At 38.7% G+C, this 21,509-nt stretch overlaps 1 protein-coding gene across 2 annotated transcripts in view; it reads left to right on the top strand.

Moving 5' to 3' along the window:
- The window catches only part of LOC106504949 (uncharacterized), a 631,734-nt gene that overhangs the window by 17,673 nt on the left and 592,552 nt on the right, over positions 1-21,509 (top strand). For both annotated transcript variants that reach the window (XM_084977002.1, XM_084977001.1), the window contains exon 2: positions 13,250-13,315. The gene's annotated coding sequence lies outside the window, so the exon portion shown is untranslated. The remainder of the gene's footprint in view (positions 1-13,249; positions 13,316-21,509) is intronic.

The following is a 21,509-nucleotide window of genomic DNA, read 5'->3' as shown; positions in this document are numbered from 1 at the left end:
TTGTGCATGCTGTTAATTATCCTTATTACCAACATAGAGCTTGCATACTATTTTCTATTGCCACTCTTTCTCGAGTAAACTTTGGATAATTTTTATTCTTTAACATCTGGCACAGTATTTATCCACAATAGCTAGAATATTATCTTAGTAGACACTTGGTAAGGATGTAATGATAGGTGGGATTAATTTCATTTAGAGTACATACCAGTAGTCTACACAGGAGAGTTCTTGTCCTTTCTGATGAAGTGTTGGCTTCCTTTTGGCGAAGAATCCTTGAGGGCAGGATACTGTGAGTACACGTTTTTACCAGAAAAGCAAAATAGAGACTGCAAGCCAACACTTAAGTAATTCTGGCCAAAGACATAAATAGCCAAATTCTTTCAGAAATAGTTTCCTAGAAGCAACTTGCGTTGACACTGTTTTGGTCCAAACAGGCTCCTTTAACGCATGTAAATCTTTAAAACATGATAAATCTAATCATTGCAGTACTTAGAGTAATAGTATTTAACTATTGGCTAAAATCATCTAGATTATTGCTTCTGTAATTCAGTTCATTTTGGAAAGTCACAATTCATTTTCTGCAGATATGTGGTAGAAAGTATGTATATTTTTAGAGCTGGAGTACCTTTCTAATTAGAACTGAACAGCACTTCCTCTGGTGTGAAATTTGTTGAACTTAAGGTGTTGAAAGGATTTAAAAAATATCTGAGTGTCATTGTATAGTGGTTAAAGATGCAGTGGAAACCTGGCATTTTTCCTTCATGCATTGATCAGAAAGTTGAATTCCTAAACTGGGTGAAAGACATTTATATCTGTAAATATCCAAAGGTGTATGATTAAAATCAAATAAATGTGTATTCGTTTCAAGCCAAGACTTGGTTGGCATGAAAAGAAATATAAGCCATAATCTTTGCCTTCAACAAGTTTGCAGTCTAGGAGTTCCCATTGTGGTGCAGTGGAAACGAATCTGACTAGGAACCATGAGGTTGCAGGTTCGATCCCTGGCTTTGCTCAGTGGGTTAAGGATCTGGCGTTGCTGTGAGCTGTGGTGTAGGTTGCAGACACGGCTTGGATCCAGTGTTGCTGTGGCTGTGGCTGTGGCCAGCAGCTGTAGCTCCGATTTGACCCCTAGCCTGGGAAACTCCATGTGCCAGGGGTGTGTCCCTAAAAAGAAAAAAAAAAAACAGTTTGCAAGCTAGATAAGTAGATATAGGTAGATAATATGTGTTAATATATTGGAATGTGTTTGTGATAGAAGAAAGCAGTACCTCATATTTGCCAAAGAATGATACAACAAAAATATTATGAGAGAGAGGAGTTCCTTCAGGCTGGGGTGACTATAGAAAGCTGTATGAAAGTGAACTCAAGAGTTGTGCTTGAAGAATGGGTAGACTTTGAGTAAGGGAGGAGAGGAAAAGATATTCATGGAGAACAGGGCATGTGAACTATGTAATCAAGGCTGTGGAGTCAAAGCCATTTTGGGAGAAGAGTAAGTAAATGCATTTTTCAGAGATGGAAAATTGTAGATTAGACTAGAAAAGGCATTGGCCTCAGCTCGTGGAAGAGTGTGAGTGCCAGGTTAGGGACTAAGGACTTGTAAGCAGGGAGGAGCTCTTTGTGGAAGATTTTGATCAAAGAACAAGCTTGATCCAAGTTGAGTTTTAGGAAGATTAATTTGCTAGCCATGTGCCATTTGATAAGGTAGGCAAAGAAGCAGGGTACTGTGAAGAGGCTTAGAAAGCTAAGAAAGCAGTTCAAGTGTGAGGTGGAATGGAGGATATATGTAATTTTTCTGTTCAGCATCCCCTCTTTTCTGATTCAGTGGTTCACATAGAGAGGACCTCATTCCCACTCAAGAGCTATAGGTAAGTAGGCACATGACCCTGATGTGCTGAAGTCCATTCCACTGGTTATCATTATTGGTTCACGAATGGGCACAGGGTCTAAAGTGAGCCAGTTAGTGTTACCCCTAGAACTTTTTTCTGCTAGACCTATCAGAAAAGACAACTTTTTTTCTTCAAGGGTTCTAACATTATCAGTAGGCATCTTTCCTGTCACACTGCATGGTAACCAGCCTCCAAGAGGGTCCTCAATGTTCACTCCTGATGTTCATGGTCCTCAATGTCCCCTCCTTCCATATTATATTAGAGTTGGTCTGTATGATGAATGAGTATATAGCAGAAGTGATGGCATGTTAAAGTGAGACTGGATAGGGATAGAAGCTACAAATTTCAAGTAGAATCAACACTTCGTAAATAAATAGATTTTTAGGTGGAAGGGAACATAGAATTTTTGAGTTTGACGAACAGTTATGACATTAACAGATACAGCAGTGTCTGGAAAGGGGATTTGTTGTTGGGATGGAGATGAGATGGACAGGAGAAGATAAAGAATTTATTTTCAGGTTGAGACTCTGGAAAGCAATATTGGGAACAATGGCTGGCATTTACAAAAATAGACTGTCTCACAAATAGTTTGTTCTCTGTCACTATATGATTCCTTACTGAAGATACTGAAGGTGAGACTTATTATAATAATATAGCATCAGAGTTCCCATCATGGCGCAGTGGAAACAAATCTGACTAGGAACCATGAAGTTGAGGGTTTGATCCCTGACCTTGCTCGGTGGGTTAGGGATCCGGCATTGCCATGAGCTGTGGTGTAGGTTGCAGATGTGGCTCAGATCCTGGAGTTGTTGTGGCTGTGGCGTAGGCCGGTGGCTACAGCTCCTATTTGACCCCTAGCCTGGGAACCTCCATATGCTGAAGGCGTGGCCCTAAAAAGACAAAAATAAGTTAAATAAACAAATAAAACTGGCCATCTCATAAAATACTCAGAAAAATAGAGAAAACCAAAAGTTACCCTTGCAAATTGATAAACCTCTGTCTTCTTACCATTAGAAATGGAAATTTTGTGTAATTATTTCTATAAATATCTTTCCCATATAGCTCAATACACTCAAACCCCCTTTTTCCTTAATTTTCTTTTCTTTTGGGAAAAAGTTATCATCTATTCTTTGTTTCTAAAACATTTTCTCCTTTTCTTTAACATAATCCCAAACCAAACAAAATACATTGCTTGAAGAAAATAAAACAGAAATGTAAAAAACAAGGAAATTAGACAATTGCTAAGATTCCTTTTAGCTTGTAAATGCAAATAGCAAATTGCGTATTTTGAATTCAACAGCACTGAACTCCTTGTAGTAATAGCTAAAAATATCTTTAATGATAGAACTATACAAACTTTGTTTTTCAATACTTTTTCATCAAATTGTTGTATAATTCCGTTAACATTTAAAAGGGCATTTATGGGCTTGAAAAAGCTAATGCGCTTCTCTGCTAAGTATCTTATTCATAAGAAGCCAAATCTTGATATTCAATAGGATTTGTGCAAAATAGCAAACAAGGAAGTGGGACAATGCAAACAAAACAAAGCAAAACAAAACAAAAAAAGCAAATGAACAAAAAAACCCAGGTCCATCGTATTCTTGCCTCATTCTCAACCTCCCTTCACCCCACACCTTGGATTCGCTAAATAAGAATCTTTCAAATCTGGAAAAATCTCTCCTGCTTGTGTGATTTGGTTAGATGGATACCCTTGAGATTTACTATTTACTTTCCTTGCATCCAGTTGAATATTTAAAAAAAAAATAGAGCCATTCTTTGAAAATATTTGTTTTGGCAAGTGGGAAAGTATTACCAAAAGCATTGATAATGAGTGATTTTATAAAACTACACAGCAGAATTTTTCATCTTTAGAAAGACGCTTAACATATTAAGGTTTTCTTATGCCATCTAGGAGCGTCAGAAAGACCACAATAATGCCATGTTCACTTAGCAGTTATTTGATGAAAGCAAGGGAATTCCCAGTCAGCCATTTTTAATGACATCATATGGCTAAAGGGGCTATTTGACTTTTAAATTCTGTTTGCATAAACAAAGGCAAATCCAGACCTAAATCATGTGTCATTGGCCTCAAAATTTTCCCTTTTCGATCCAATTGTTTTCCTTTGTCCTTCCTTGCAGCCTCCCTCCACTTGTTGACAGTTCATCTTACGATAAGATATTATAAAATAGAAGATATTATCTTTCAGGATAAAGGCAGAATGCCAAAGTAGGAGGCAGAATTTTGGCAGTATTCTGGATTTTCTTAAAGATAATGTGCATTCTTCTTCCTTTATCCTCTTAGAAGTGAGAAATAAATCTGACCAGCTTTAATGGAAAGAATTTAGCTTAGCTCTCAACAAAGTGTTCTTTTTTACTGTAATCACCTCAGGAAGAAGATTCCTGATCATTCATGGATAAGATTGTTTTAAAAATATTTTTTTGCTCTTTCTTTTGGTATGACTTGTATGGTATGTAAGTGTAATTGAATAATAAAATTTTAGTTTTCATGTTGCAAATCTGGTTATCCTAGTTTAAAATTATATGCTGAATTATGAAAATCAAGCATTTGGTTGCCAAGGAGAAAAGAGAATTCTGTCTTGAAATTGTTTAACTATATAGGCTGGTGTCTTTCCCACTCATATTTTCCATCTAGAAAGTTGCCTGGAAAGCTATTTCCCCTCTGCTAGAAATAATGCACAAATGTAATGCAAACCGAAAATAATTTTGGTTTTCACTGACCTCTTCTTATGAATTAGTCACAGTTTCTGCCTTATTCTTTGAAAAGAACAAAAAGAAGGATTTTGTCAAAGGACTGCTATGAAGCAGGAGACATGGTTTGGGACTGACAAATTACATATATGAGAAGAGGGTAAAATACTAGTCTATATGGCCTTAAAGAAAATTCAGAAAGATTTGATTTGCCTTTTATAGATAAAGACAATATTTTATCCTATAGCCTATGTAATATAGATTTAAGAAACTTTAGTAGATATTGAAAACATTTATAGGCTATTCTGTATTTGAATTTCAAGTTTTTAAAACAATACTCAATGAATTTTACATTAGATTTGCTTTTTGGTAGATTTAAAAAGCAATGTTTTAAAAGGAAGAAATGGTGTCTCTTAATTTGAAATCATATCTCTATATCTTGACTAGTCCATGGGATTTTAGTGATTTTTCTGGGGTTGCTTTTGAAGAGGAACCATTGCTAGGGACATTGCTTAAATTTTATTCAAAAGATCCAGGGATCTGGAAACTGAAGTGGTCAGGAAGTCATGGTGGTGACTAATGGGGGTGTCGGACTATTTGGCTGTCCCAACAGAAGGAAGTATTCAGTATTAGTAGTCGTTGAACAAGGCCCAGATGTGAGTTTTCCAGTAGTTGTTTTGCCAGCATTATTAAACACTTCACCCCTCTGGTAGCCTGGAGCAACTTTAGGTTTACTGCCTGTGGCTTGTGAGTTTGTTAAGCCAGGACTGAGGATTTCTGCAAAACACAGGGAGACTTGCTCTGTTGTGTGTCTCTGGACTCTTTGCCAACACTTGCAAGGGCACATATGCACATCCTTTATCACAAAGGAGACCAAATGCAAGACTGTAGAAGGATCAGTGCTAGGCTCTCAGCCTTGGATCTAAGATCTCGTTCTGCTGCTTGCAATTGTGTGATTCTGGAACAGTCTCTTCTCTCTGGCCTTCGTGTTGTCTATAAAATGAGATCCATGGAGGAGTTCTCTTATGGCGCAGTGGGTTAAGGATGTGGCATTGTCACTGAAGAAGCTTGGGTCACTGCTGTGGCATGGGTTTGATCCCCAGCCCAGGAACTTCCACATGCTGCAGAAGAAACCAAAAAAAAAAAAAAAGAGAGAGTTTTGTGGGGGATTTATGTTATGAAATTATGCTACATAATAGGATTTACAGACATTATTTTGGATTATGGTTATGTAGACATTAGAATGTGATCTTATAAACTCTGCTTCTTGATGGATTTCATATGAAAAATTGGGTGATGGGGCATTGACATTTTGACACCAGTTCATTCACAGCAAAGACCGGGATTGTAATTGCCTTGTTCCTGCCAGAACATGAGGCTTTATGAGGAAAGTGATAATTTTACTAACCTTAGCTCACTATTAATGACACTCCCTCTAGCAACACCATTTACTGCCTAGCTTTTTTCTAGAGCCAAATTTTAGGAAAGTGCATAACCACCCACTCACTCTTCAATTACTTAGAATCTAGATACTTTTTTCCTACAGGAATTTGTCTGTTTTTTTCTGTATTGAAGGTTTGGGGATTTTTCTCCTTTTCCTTGGTGGTCTGAAATTTTACCAAGATTATATAGGTGTAGATTCCTGGGCTTCCCGCACCCCCTAAATTCATCTTAGAATGTCCTTTGATCTGACGTCTAGCTCCAGGAAATTTGCTTTTACTATTTATTTCCACAGTTTATGCTTTCCATTCCATGCTTCTGAGGACTTAACATGAGAGCTCTTTGAAATCATTTAGATCTCTGTTCCATGTTCCTTAACTTTTCTTTAGCATTTTTCATTTTTCTTTTGTTTTGCATTCTGGAAGAAGTCCTCAGTTTAGTCTTTTAGTTCTAGAAGTTAATCTTTAACTTTATCTATTCTGGAATTCAGTTCCTTAATTAATACATGTTTCCCCTTTTTGAATCCTGAGTATAGAGTTGACTTAATTCAGGAGTTCCCGTCGTGGCTCAGTGGTTAACGAATCTGACTAGGAACCATGAGGTTGCAGTTCAATCCCTGGCCTTGCTCAGTGGGTTAAGGATCCGGTGTTGCCGTGAGCTGTGGTGTAGGTTGCAGATGTAGCTCGGATCCTGCGTTGCTATGGCTCTGGCATAGGCCAGCAACTACATCTCTGATTAGACCCCTAGGCTGGGAACCTCCATATGCAGTAGGAGTGGCCCTAGAAAAGGCAGAAAGATAATAATAATAATAATAATAATAATAGTAGAGTTGACTTAATTCATAGCACTATGTTATCATTCATCTATGTAGGAATCTTGTTTCACTCATGTATCATTTTAAACTTCATCCCTGATTTGCATTTCCATTTTCCCTACAGTTTCTATTTAAGCTATTTGATATAGGTTCTTAAATATATATATATATATATATATATATATATATATTTTTTTTTTTTTTGTCTTTTTGCTATTTCTTTGGGCCGCACCCGTGGCATATGGAGGTGCCCAGGCTAGGGGTCAAATCGGAGCTGTAGCCACTGGCCTACTCCAGAGCCATAGCAACGTGGGATCCGAGCCGCGTCTGCAACCTACACCACAGCTCACGGCAACGCCGGATCCTTAACCCACTGAGCAAGGCCAGGGACCGAACCCGCAACCTCATGGTTCCTAGTCGGATTCGTTAACCACTGCGTCACGACGGGAACTCCCAAATATACATATATTCTTGCACGCACAAAAATATTTTGTTGTCTTCTGTGCATGCTTTTCTCCTATGTTGTAAATGATCAATATTGTGCTATGTGGCATAGTTTTTAAAAATTTTGGCAATAGTAGTTTTAATTCTTAAGAACTCCAATTATTTCTCTTTTTTTTATAGCAGTCATATTTTTGCTAATGAATGTAAAATCTTCTCAAATCTCTCCAAACATATTCCTTATACTTATTTTAAGGTCTTATTCTATTGTCCCGCTAATTCTTTTGTAGGTTTTAGTAATGTAATTTGAATCAATGATCTTCTCTAGCAGTGTTAACTGGATGAGAATCCTTGTGTACTTGTCTATTAATGCATGCTCCACTTTTGCTGATAAAGGAAGAGTACAATGGAATGAGGGGCCCAGAGGGCTGGTATGTTAGCTTTCTAGGACTGCCTTAACAAACTGCTCCAAACTGGGTGGCTATAAACAATAGAAATTTATTTTCTCACTGTTCTGGAGGCTAAAAATCCAAAACCAAGGTGTTGGCAAACCCAGCCAATCTCTAAGCCCCTTGGGGAAGAATCTTTGTTTCTTTCAGCTTCTGGTAGCCCTAGGCACTGTTTGGTTTGTGACAGTGTAACTCCAAGTCTTCCTTTGCCTTTATTTCATGTTTTCCCTCTGTGTTTGTGTGTCTCTGTGTCTTCCCATGATGTTCTCCTCTCTGTGTCTCTCTCCTCTTTTTATAGCACATTTAAATCGTATTAATTAAGGGCCTACCATGCTTCATTAGAAGCTTGTCTTAACTAATTATACCTGCAATGACCTATTTCCAAACAAGGTCAGGTTCTGAAGTTCTAAGGATTAGGATTTCAATGTATCTTTTTGACAGATACAATTTAACCTGTAACCATGGAGTAAGTAGCTTGTCCACTGAGTAAAAGCAGGCTGCCCAGCCTTACCTTTACCTTGTACCTTCTCCCTCTCCATTCCCAAAAGCTACACTGGGGGTCTCTGATTCCAGAGCACCCTGTTTAGAGAGAGCTGTACATGACAATTTATCTTGGTGGCAAGGGCTAGGGTTGGTATGGCCTTTTCTTTCTGCCCTCTGCTGTCACTGTGCAAGTCTGTTGGACTCTGCTTCCCAGGCACCAGAACTAAAGCCAGGAGCCTTTACCAAAGCCTTTTAGCTTTGTTTATAAATGAGATTTGCAGCCAACTGCACAGATCTTTGCATCAGAAGATCACTGCCCAGATCTCCTGACTGGCCCTTTAATGAGTCATCTGATGATTTCTCCAGGACTGACTTGGTTTGATTAGCATAAAACTCATCCAAGGTTTTCTTAGGAACTTTTGCTTGCTATTGCCACAGCTTCTACTTGGTTCTTGTGTTGCTGTTTCTCCTACTCATTTCTCTGTAAATCTGATCTCATTTGCTTTCTCCCCCTCTCCCAAATGCTCTTTGTGTACTGGAAATTCCTCACATTTACTGGTCCCCTGATGGATGCCATGCTTTCCTGTTTTTCTGTCTGTTATGGATCTGTGTTTAACCGTATTGTTTCTTTAACATGTCAGTGGTATTTGGATGGGAAGAAGATAGATGTATGTGTTTACTCTGCCATAGTTAAATGGGGTAAGGTGTTGATTTAAACTAGGGATCACTAAACTTTTTCCACAAAGGGCCAGAGAACAAATATTGTAAGCTTTGTGTGCTCTAAAGATCTGTATTGCCACTACTCAGCAGTGCTGTTTCAGTGTAACAGCAGCCTAGACCATCTGCAAATGAGTGGAAGTGACTGTATTTCAATAAAATTTGCCTTACAAAAGTAGCCAGTGGACCAGTTTTGGCCTATCTCTGAAACCAGTGGTTCTCAAACTTATCATGCAGCAGAATCCCTAGAAGGGCTTGATAAAACACAGATTCCTCTCTTCACCTTCGGTCTGTTCTTCTTCTTTTTTTTATTACTCAATGAGTTTATTACATTTGTAGTTGTACAATGATGACCTTTGGTTTCTGACCCAATAAGTCTGCGGTGGGGTTGGGGGGGTGGTCACAGTATTTGCATTTTTTTTTTTTTTTTGTCTTTTTGCTATTTCTTTGGCCGCTCCTGCGGCATATTGAGGTTCCCAGGCTAGGGGTCGAATCGGAGCTGTAGCTGCCGGCCTACACCAGAGCCGCAGCAATGTGGGATCCGAGCCGCGTCTGCAACCTACACCACAGCTCACGGCAACGCCGGATTGTCAACCCACTGAGCAAGGGCAGGGACCGAACCTGCAACCTCATGGTTCCTAGTCGGATTCGTTAACCACAGCGCCACGACAGGAACTCCAGTATTTGCATTTTTAATAATCTTCCAGGTGATGCTGATACTACTGACCTGCAGACTATATTTTGAGAACCACTCATATAAATAATTTTTGTTTTCTAAATACCACAGTCTCAACCACTTAATAATAACACAACTGTGTTCTTTATTTATTCATTCATTTGTTTATTCATTCAACAGTTATTTATTGAGCTTCCGCTATGGGCCAAGCTCTGTTCTAGGTCATGATCATATTTTCATAAATAAGACAATGGCCCTATTCTCATGAATGGGGGAACTAGACAGCCAGACAAACACAAGTAAACCTATTAAAGATATAATATTGGATAGTAATAAGGACTTATTAAATCAAGCCAAAGGAAAGGAGAGAGCTGTACAGGAACAAAACTATTTTAGATAGGATAGTCAGGGAAGGCCACTCAGAAGAGATACCATCTGAATGTAGATGTAATGATATAAAACAACTAATCATGAGAAAGGTAGAGCATTCCTGGCAGAAGAAATAGCAAGTATGAAGGCCTTAAGATAAGGATGAGTTTGTGTTTGAGAAAAGGCAAGGGGACCGATGTAATTGGAGTGATTTGAATAAAGAGTGGCAGGAATTGAGTTCAGAAAAGTGGGCATGCTGCAGATGTAAACAGAGATTTGTAGCCCATGATAAAGGGTTTGCATTTTAAGTATTATGGGAAGTTTTGTGCAGAGAAATGATGGGTAGCATTTACAATTTTAAAGCATCACATTGGCTGCTGAGTGGGAAATACTCTAAGGGAGTGGTGAGGGGGCGATGAAGATGAGAGTGAAAGAAGAAAGACCATTTGGGAGGTTTCCAGAATTCTAGGAGAAAGACTATAGCAGCTTAAACCAAAATGATTTTAGTGATGAGACACAGATGGTGCACAATATATTCTGACACTGGAACCAGTAGTATTTGCTAATAAATTTGAATATGATGTATGAGATAAATAACAATATCAAAGATGATTTCTGAGCTGTCTTGAGCAACTGGGTGGGGAATGGTAGAAAATTAAAATTTTATTTTTAGAATTTAATGTCTGAGGTACTTTTTAATTTTTAATTTTTAATTTTTTTGTCTTTTCTAGGGCCACACCTGAGGCATATGGAGGTTCCCAGGCTAGGGGTCTAATCAGAGCTGTAGCTGCCGGCATATGCCAGAGCCACAGCAACGCGGGATCTGAGCCACATCTGCAACATACACCACATCTCATGGCAATGCCGGATCCTTAACCCACTGAGTGAGACCAGGGATGGAACCTGCAACCTCATGGTTCCTAGTCAGATGTGTTAACCACTGAGCACAGCGGGAACTCCCTGAGGTACTTTTTTAGACCTGGAAGTGAAGTTGTCAAGAAGATAGTTAGATGTAATAGGCTGGAGCTCAGGTGAAAGGTCAAGCTAGGGATATTCATTTGGAACTGATGAATTTTGGTGTTTTATATTTAAGGTCACAAGACTGAAAGAGACCACCTGCATTATGGGTATAAACAGAAAAGAGAAGGGGCTCCATGAGTTAAATTTTCTGACATTGAGATGCTGGGGAAAGGAAGAGGAGCAGCAAAGGAAACAGAGAAGGTCTGTCAGAATGTGGATCCTCAGAAGCCAAGTAAAATAAATGTTTCTAGGAAGAAAGTCATCAAACTCGTTAAATGTTACTGAGTGAGCAAGTCAGATGAGGACTAAGACTTGATCACTTTGTGATCTTGGTAAGAGAGCCTGCAGTGGAAGAGTGAGAGATAAAACTGTTCACAGCAGAAGAAAGAAAATTGAAGAAGAGGACATAGAGACAGTGAAGAGAGTCAGCTCTCTCTAGGATGTTCAGCTTCTGTTAGTGCTTGCCTAAATTTTATGTACCAATTCTGATAACAACTAGAAAAGCAAGAGTAATTGTAAAATCTCTTTGCCTGAAGGTTTTGGCTAACTAACAAAATGGTGAAAGATAATAAGTTTTGGAAGAAGAAAGAAACCCAGAGAGGTAAACCCAATACTGAGGTCTACTTTTCCATTAGGAGATTATGAAGATGTAGTTGAGAAGCTGAGAAAGAGAGCAGCACCTTTAACAGAATCATGAAACCAATGGGACAAAATAATTAATCCAGAATGTGCTAAGGGGGAGAGCCAGGTAGTCATCTTCTGCCAGGCTTTGAGTTGAAATCCTAAGAAGCTAACTCTTGGAATACATGGAAACCAGAAGTAGTTCAAGTTTGGCAGGGACTGAAGCCCAGCTTCAAATAAACTCAATCTTGGAGTTCCCTAGTGGCCTGGTGGATAAGAATCTGGCATTGTCACTGCTGTAGTGCAAGTTCTATCCCTGGCCAGGGAACTTCCACATGCCACAGATGCAGCCAAACAAAACTCAATCTTTAAAATTTAATTAAGTAATTCTCACATTGCTACTTCTCCTAATTACCTACCAGAAGAAAACATAAATGTTCTCAAGAGAACAATAACAATAGAAATAGGCTCAAGGGAACATCAGATTGTGGACTTTAAGATTCTTAATTTGCTCAAGGAAATTAAGATTAGATTAAGAAATTTGACAGAAAATTGGAAGATAGAAAACAAACCAAAATTGAAATGCTAAAACTGAATTTATCTGAAATGTAAAACTCAATGGATGGATTTAATAACTGATTAGATGCAGTTGAAGAGAGTATTAGTGAACTAGGAGATAGGTAAAAGTCATTACAAGAATGAAATATAAAGAAAAAAGGAATGGAAAATAAAAAGAGAGGTCATAAAATAAGAACGTGAAAATGAACAGAAGAAACCTAAGTCCAAATGGAGTTGGAAAGCTATAATGGGAGGGCTCACAGACCCATATCACTCACCACAGCTTACAGACCCCAGAAGGAAGAAAGATTTCCTTCTGGTCTAGCAACAATAACCCATCCACTGCTTGAAGCCAATAAAAATAAAAAACAAAAAACATCCTGCTACAGTCCTCCCCAGTTTCCTCCTAAAATGTAGTAAAAGCTGACCTTCTCTGTTTCCTCTGACTTGCCTATAATTTATCATTGTTTGCTTGTTTCAAATTGAAATTTCTATGCTATACCTGAGTACCATTTGGCTCACTTTAGCTTGCTGAAGACCTTGTTATTTCATTTTTAAAGTCGATAGGACATAGAGTGAGAACATCTAGCCTGAATAATTGGAGCCTTGGAAGAAGCAGAGGAGAGAGAAAAATGTAACACAAGCGATATTTGAAAAGACAGTGGCTGAGTATTTTCCAACCTTGTTAATTAATACCAAACACAGGTTCAAGAAACACTACCAAACCCAACTAAGATAAATGACAGGATAAACCACACTTAGCTTAGTTATAGCAAAAGTACTAAAGACTAAGACCAAAAAAAAAAAAAAAAAAATCACAAAGTAGCCACAGGAACATCATGAAGCAACAGTTAGAATGAGTTTTCTCTTTTTGCATCAGGAACAGTGGAACTTTCTACAAAGTTTAAAAAGAAAAAAATTGCCAGTCTAGATTTCTAAACATCTATAAAGATATCTGATAATTAAAAGTAAATAAAGACATTTTCAGAGCAAAAACTTGTGAAGGAACATTTTTTTTCCAGCAGGCATGCATGGAACTTTAAAGTTTCTTTTTTTTTTTTTTCAGGTGGTGGGAAAATGAAACCAGATGGCAACTAGGAGATGTAGGAAAGAATAAAGAGCCACTAATAAGGTAAGTGTATTCAAATTTAAATGACTGTATAAAACAATAGTTATGATTTCAGCTGGGTCAAAATATGTATAGAATTAAAATACGTAGCAGAGAAAAACAAAGATTTTCACATTGTAAATAAAAGTGCCAATTAATGTTAGATTTTGCTAAGTTGACAGTGTAATCTCTAGAGTAACTACTAACAATAGTAAAAAAAAAAGTATCAGTGTAATAGAGGGGAAAGTTAGAATAATATACAAACTCAATCTGAAAGAAAGCAATATAGTGAAGAGATTAAGAACACAGAATTTGGTGAGAAAATAGGAAGCATATAAAATGGAATCCAAATATGTCAATAATATAGAGTTCCATCATGGTGCAGCAGAAACGAATCTGACTAGGAACCATGAGGTTGTGGGTTCTATCCCTGGCCTCTCTCAGTGGGTTAAGGATCTGGCATTGCCATGAGCTGTGGTGTAGTTCACAAACACAACTGGGATCCTGCGTTGCTGTGGCTGTGGTGAAGGCCAGCAGTTGTAGCTCTGACTAGACCCCTAGCCTGGGAACCTCCATATGCCATGGGTGCAGCCCTAAAAAGCAAAAAACAAACAAACAAACAAAAAAACCAAAAAACAAAACCCACCAAAAAAAAAAAAACCCCAAGTATGTCAATAATAATAATAATAATAATGATAATGATAATAATAATAATTACATACTATGTGGCCTAAATGCTATCATTTAGCAAAAGTTACCAGACTGAATTTAAAAAACAGCAATTATGTGTTGCTCTCAGAAGACACACCAAAAAGCATATGAAGACAGAAAGGTTAAGAATGTTTTGCCTATGTACTCTTCTAGGAGTTTTATGGTAGCTTATGTTTAAGTCTTTAAGCCATTTTGAGTTTATTTTTGTGGTGTGAGAGTGTATTCTTGTTTCATTGATTTACATGCAGCTATTAGGTTTGCTGGAGACACCACCGGCTGAAGACACATTTTCCCATTTTATATTCTTGGCTCCTTTGTTGAAGATTAATTGACCATAGGTGTTTGGGTTTATTTCTGGTTTCTGTATTCTGTTCCATTGGTCTGCGTTCTCTATTCTGTTCCATTGGTCTGTATGTCTGTATGTCTGTACCATGCTGTCTTGATTACTGTAGCTTTGTAATATTGTCTAAAGTCTGGGAGAGTTATGCCTCCTGCTTGGTTTTTTTTCCCCCCTCAGAATCCTTTGGCAATTCTGGGTCCTTTCATGGTTCTATATAAATTTTTGGATTGTTTGTTCTAACAATCCCCCAAAAAAGTCATGGGTAATTTGACAGGGATTTCATTGAATCTCTAGATTTGTTTGGGTAGTATGGCCACTTTAACAATATTAATTCTTCCAATCTAGGAGTATGGAATATCTTTCCATTTCTTTGAATCTTCTTTAATTTCCTTAATTAATGTTTTGTAGTTCTCATCATATAAGTCTTTCACCTCCTTAGTCAGGTTTATCCCTAGGTATTTAATTTTTGGGGGTGTGATTTTAAAAGGTATTTTTATATTCCTTTTCTAATATTTCATTGTTAGTATACAGAAATGCAACCAACTTCTGGATGTTAATCTTGTATCCTACTACTTTGCTGAATTTGTTGATCAGTTCAAATATTTTTTTGTGTGGAGTCCTTAGGGTTTTCTGTATATGATATCATGTCATCTGCACAGAGTGACAATTTTACCTCTTCTCTTCCAATTTGGATACCTTTTATTTGTCTGATTGGTGTGGCTAGGACTTCCAATACCATGTTAAATAAAAGTGGTGAGAATGGGCATCCTTATCTTGTTCCAGATTTTCTTTTTTTCTTTTTTTTTAGGGCTGCACCCACAGCATATGGAAATTCCCAGGCTAGGGGTTAAATTGGAGCTTCAGCTGCCAGCCTATGCCACAGCAACTTGGGATCCAAGCTGCAGCTGTGACCTACACACAGCTCAGGAGAATGCTGGATTCTTAACCCACTGAGTGAGCCAGGGATCAAACCCACATCCCATGGACACTAGTCAGATTTGTTTCCACTGAGCCACGACAGGAAATCGCTGTTCCAGATTTTAGTGGGAAGGCTTTCAGCTTTTCTCTGTTGATTATTATATTGGCTGTGGGTTTGTCATAAATGGTCTGACATCAACCATACACACGTTTTCTTAAGTCAGTCTCCCAAGGCAACAGAAATAAAAAAATAAATAAACCAATGGGGCCTAATCAAACTTACGAGCTTTTGTGCAGCAAAGGAAACCATAAAAAAAAAAAAAAAGACAACCTATAGAATGGGAGAAAATGAGAAAATAGTTTCAAGCAATGCAACCGACAAGGACTTAATCTTTAAAATATACAAACTACTTATACAACTCAACATCAAAAAACCCAACAACCCAATTGAGAAATAGGCAGAAGTCCTAAATAGACATTTCTCCAAAGAAGAAATACAAATGGCCAACAGGCACATGAAAAAATGCTCAACATCAGTAATTGTTAGAGAAATGCAAATCAAAACTCCTATGAGGTACCACCATCATTAACAAGCCAACAAATAGCAACTGCTGGAGAGGGTGTAGAGAAAAGGGAACCCTCCTACACTGTTGGTGGAACTGTAAATTGACACAAACACTATGGAAAACAGTATGGAGGTACCTCAAAAAACTAAATATAGAACCACCTTATGACCCAGCAATCCCACTCTTGGACATATATCTGGACAAAATTTTCTTTTTTCTTTTTTTTTTTTTTTTTGTCTTTTTGCTATTTCTTTGGGCTGCTCCCCACGGCATATGGAGGTGCCCAGGCTAGGGGTCGAATCGGAGCTGTAGCCACTGGCCTACACCAGAGCCACAGCAACGCGGGATCCGTGCCGTGTCTGCAACCTACACCACAGCTCACGGCAATGCTGGATCGTTAACCCACTGAGCAAGGGCAGGGACCGAACCTGCAACCTCATGGTTCCTAGTTGGATTCGTTAACCACTGTGCCACAACGGGAACTCCATGGACAAAATTTTCATTGAAAAAGTTATGTGCACCTCTATGTGCCTTGCAGCACTATTCACAATAGCCAAGACATGGAAACAACCTAAATGTCCATTAACAGATGAATGGATTAAGAAAATGTGGTATATATACACAATGGAATAATAATACTCAGTCATAAAAAAGAACAAAATAATGCCATTTGCAGCAACATGGGTAGAACCAGAGACTCATACTAAGTGAAGTAAGTCAGAAAAAGAAATATAAATACCATATTATATCACTTATATCTGGGATCTAATATATGGCACAAATGAATCTATCTATAAAAAAGAAACAAACTCATGGACATGGAGAACAGACTTGTGGTGGCAAAGGGGCAGGGAGAGGGAGTGGAATGGAATGGGAGTTGGGGTTAGTAGATGCAAACTATTGCATTTGGAGTGGATAAACAATGAGATCCTGCTGTGTAGCACAGGGAACTATATCTAGTCACTTGTGATGGAACATATGGAGGATAATGTGAGGAAAAGAATGTATGTGTGTAGATATATACATATATATATATGACTGGGTTACTTTGCTGTATAGCAGAAATTGGCAGAACACGGTGCATTAACTATAACAACAACAACAACAAAATCTTTGAAAAAAACCCAGAAGGTTTGAAAGTCATGGGATGGGAAAATTTATGCCAGCAAATACTAATCAAAAGAAAATTGAATTGATGCATTAATATCAAAGTGGGCAAATGTTTGGAGGAATTTTGTTAAAGGTTTGTAGAGAAAGGGGTCATGAACTAGAGGGGGATATTGGTTCAAATGTTTTTATTTATTTTTCAATACTGTGTATGAATGAGAGTAATGTAACAGAGATGGGTAAATTGATGACACAGGAAAGATGTGTATAAACTGTTTAAGTAGAAAAGGGGATTAGATTTAGTTCTGAAATTGTAGTATTGGCTTTGGGGATAAGTAGTAAGTGGAAGATAAGGGTACCAAATGTATGTACATCAGTGGATAGATTTGTTGGTGAGAAGATGAGATACTTCTCCTCTGACTATGTCTGTTTCCTAAGGAAAATGTACCGGTTGAGTGTAGGAGGAGAGGTTGTTGGTTTGGGCAGAGGGAAGGCGTGATATTGCAGTTTTGATAAGAGGAAAACCAAATTCACTATGGAAATATGCAAAGATTAGACTGTGTTGAGTGTTCACTTAAATTTTCCATCATAAATTTCCCTTGAGTCTAGTCAAGATGGTAGCCTTCTTTACTGAAGATGTAGAGTAGGTAAAGAGTGGAATCTGTGATCAAGTGAAGTGAGGTAAGACATGGGCATAATTTCTCTTTATAGAGGCTGTCCTTCCCACTCCAAAGGAGACATCCTCTGCTCCCTCTGTCCTCTTTTACTCAGAGTGAGGTTGTAAGTGGTTGTAGGACTGGTTCTGCTGAAAAGCCCCTCTTAGCCCCTCTGAAATTAGGATGAAGACTATTTAGCACTCTTGTTCCCAGCTGTGAACCTCATTTCAAATTTGAGAAAATAGAGAAGAACCCACTTTGAACTTCGCAGCATTGTTGCATCTGATTGCAGGGATAGAACAAACAGCTGCACCTACACTCTGCCTTGAAGGATCCCAGCTTTGGGGACTAGGAGGACACGTCATTTGCTTGACCTGGGGGTTCTATCAGCAGTCCCTTCTGTTATCAATATCTCCTCCTTTCCTGGAAAAATTTTTGAGTAGGTTTCTGTGCCTTGCAATCACTGACAAAAAGATCAGTTCCCTCATCTGTATAAAGGAGAGGGGTTTTCCAACTGTGTACCATGGAGCCCAAGTTGTCACAGGGGCTTGTGAACAGGATGAAGATGTAACAAAAAGGCACCTCTTTGGGCCCCATGAGCCCACTTCCATGCCGGCCCTATTATATCCTGAGATTTGCTGGGAATTTCGGTCACAGTGGTTCTATTAAAAAATTGAAAATAAAATCTACTCTTCCAGCTCTTACACTGAATAATTCCACTGAGTAAATCCACTCATATTTATCTTTTGTAGAGTTCCCTTGAAGGCTTCCAGGTTAAAGGATCAGGTGTGGTCATTGCTGTGACTGGGGTTCAATCCCTGGCCTGGGAACTTATGCATGCCATGGGTGTGGCTGAAGAAAAAAAAAATTGTCTTTTGTGATAGTACAACTTTGTGTTTTGGAGAAGGCCTGAAATCATGTCCCAGGTCATGTGCCAGGGCATGTGCCTGTCCTTATGGCTGGGTCCTCAACAGCCTCGAGATTAGCTTCCTGGTTCTCTGACCCTCACAAGATCCTTTCAAAGTCGGTCGCCCCCTGATTCAGTTGAGGGGCAGGAGAGGGTGTTGTTTCTGAGAAGACCAACAGCTTTCTCATTACAGAGTTAGCTCCTGCGCTCCGTTTTTCTCTCTCTTCATTCCTGTGCGGAAATGCAAATGTTTTGCTGAGGGAGCCTCATTGCAGTGAGGTCAAGCCTCCAGGCAAAGGGATTAGTGAGCTCAGGTGATCTCATCTTTCTCTTCCAGTTCAATAGTTTTATAGCTGTATGAACTGGCAACTTGTCCTTGCCACAGTTCAAATGGGTCCATTAATAATTCTGGGAATGTCACATATTCATTAGCAATAGATGTGAGGACCCCCTGATCAGCTGAATTAGTAGAATTAGCTGAGGAGAAGGTTCTGGACTTTAGCCTTTGGGCATGTGTCATGATCACAAGTCAGTGATTTATTAATTTATTCAAGCATAGGATTATTTGCAACAAATAAGAGATCAAATAATTTATTACCTCTTCAAAGGGCCTCTTGAAGACCTTTGGAGAAATTGGCATGAACAAAGAGGACTTCTAATTAACCGAGTAAAACCTAACATTAAATCCAACCTGGGAGATTTCTTTTTTTTTTTTTTTTTTTTTTTTTTGGTCTTTTTGCCATTTCTTGGACCGCTCCTGCGGCATATGGAGGTTCCCAGGCTAGGGGTCCAATCCGAGCTGTAGCCACCAGCCTACGCCAGAGCCACAGCAATGCAGGATCCGAGCCGCGTCTGCGACCTACACTACAGCTCACGGCAACGCAGGATCCTTTAACCCACTGAGCAAGGGCAGGGACTGAACCCGCAACCTCATGGTTCTTAGTCGGATTCGTTAACCACTGCACCACAACGGGAACTCCCAACCTGGAAGATTTCTAAGGCTTTTACTCTGAAGACCAGTTTTAGGAAAAGCAGTTAGTACATTGGTTCATTTTCTTGGAAAAAAACTTTAGAGTTGATATTACCAATTATGATTACATATTTTTGCTATTAATTTGTATGTTTAATTTTAATCCCATGCTTAAGAGGCCATCATTTCTTCCAGGCTTCCTCAGATATGTGGTCTATGATCAGATCAGAATCACAAATTTCTTTTTTATTGTCTCAAAACATCACTAAATGTAACTCATTATTAAAATAATAAAAAGATGTCATTTTAATAGTTTTTTAAAAAGCTGTGGATTATAAGATCCCTATAGAGCAAATGCTTAAAGAAAATGAATCCCAGTGGCCTTCATTTTGAGGAGGAAGGAAACTCTTTGTGGAAGGAAGGCTCTAGGCCTCTGGCCAGGAGTTTTCTAGGTATTTTTTGTGTTCCAGGGAAAACCTGTGTGACTGTCCTCCATGACTCTGTTAAACACCTTATCAAAGGAACAGGAAAATACTTCTTTTCCTTACCACTGCCACAAACTATATATCTTTCATAATTATATTTGTGTACTCTCATATAAGAAAAACACACAGAATCCTTCCGCCCCTGTGATTTGCGTAAACATAATATACAGAGCACTCACTCTGTTTTTGTTTTGGTTAAAAGACAAAAAACAAAAGCAAAAAAAAAAAATTCTCCCATAGAATTCCCTATCCTGGTTAGTGGCATCATTCTCTAAGTCATCCAGGCTAACAGAATCCTAGCAGTGCCATCCCAAATGCCTTCCTCTCCCTCATTCCTTATATTCTATTGGGCATGCATTCCTGCAAATTCTATCTTCCTACCGTGTTTCATTAGCTCTCCTCTTTTGCTCTCCCCCCCACCTCTGCCCCTGTAACAACCTTGGTTTGGAAACTTAGTGCCTCTGTCCTGGAATATTGCAAATGTCACTCTAGATATTATTCTAGGCTTCCAACTTGCTTTCACCCTTTTTACCACTGCTCCCTGCCCACCCCCTCCTCAAATTTCGTTTCAGGTCATACTATGAACTTGTTGGTCTGTCTGGCCTGTATCCCTTCCCAATCTGGTATTTCCTTCACCTGCTATATTTTTGGACCTTAGTCCTTTCAATACATCCCACTCCATCATTTTATCCCCCCGTACTGCTCTCTATGCTACCTCTCTTCCCATTCCATCTGAAGGATGCCTGTTTATACTTTAATACCCAGCTCAAATAGGCCCTAATTTTCTGGACCAACCTCACAACTTCCTGATTTGCCCTTCTAAGCAGAGCTTGTCATTCCCTCCTCAGTGGTACCAGGAGGCCTAGAACCCATTGCCATACTAAAATTTGTCTTCCCTCTGAGGCTGTGAGTAGGAACTAGGTCATTTCTAACTTGATGTATTCTCTATCTAGCACTAGGCCTAGTATAGGGGAAGTACTTTACACATTTTCATCAAGTAACAGGAAATCCAAGCTTATACTAGAAAGCAATTGTTCTTTTATTATTATTTTTTGTCTTTTTAGGGCTACACCCAGGGCACATGGAAATTCCCAGGCTAGGGGTTGAATTGGAGCTGCAGCTGCTGGCCTATGCCACAGCCACAGCAATGCGGGATCCAAGCCACATCTGCAATCTATACCATAGCTCCACAGTTCACAGCAATGCTGGATCCTTTAACCCATTGAGCGAGGCCAGGGATTGAACCCACATTGTCATGGATACTAGTCGGATTCTTAACCTTCCACAACAGGAACCCTGTAACTGTTTTTTTTTTTTTTTAAGACAATTTTTATTGTTTTCTTCTGCTCATAACAACATTACCCAACCATTGCTAAAAATGCAAAAAAAGGATCAAAGAGTGAATGATCTAATTTTCAACAGCCTATGCATACAAATTGAATCTACATGTTTTTGTGCTTTTCTTCTAAGGCTTTTGTAGACTCCTTTTCTCCTATCACTGGAAATTCCCAGAAGGGGTATATTCTGTATTTCAGAATAGACATGTTGTGCTGTGTTA

Source organism: Sus scrofa, chromosome 9, assembly GCF_054392235.1.
Source record: "Sus scrofa isolate SSC_HxYL_T2T_F1_AM1 chromosome 9, Sscrofa_HxYL_maternal_Yorkshire_Landrace_v2.0, whole genome shotgun sequence".
Taxonomy (NCBI): domain Eukaryota; kingdom Metazoa; phylum Chordata; class Mammalia; order Artiodactyla; family Suidae; genus Sus; species Sus scrofa.
The sequence above is the reverse complement of the archived record's forward strand: the minus strand, read 5'-3'. Positions and strand labels throughout refer to the sequence as shown.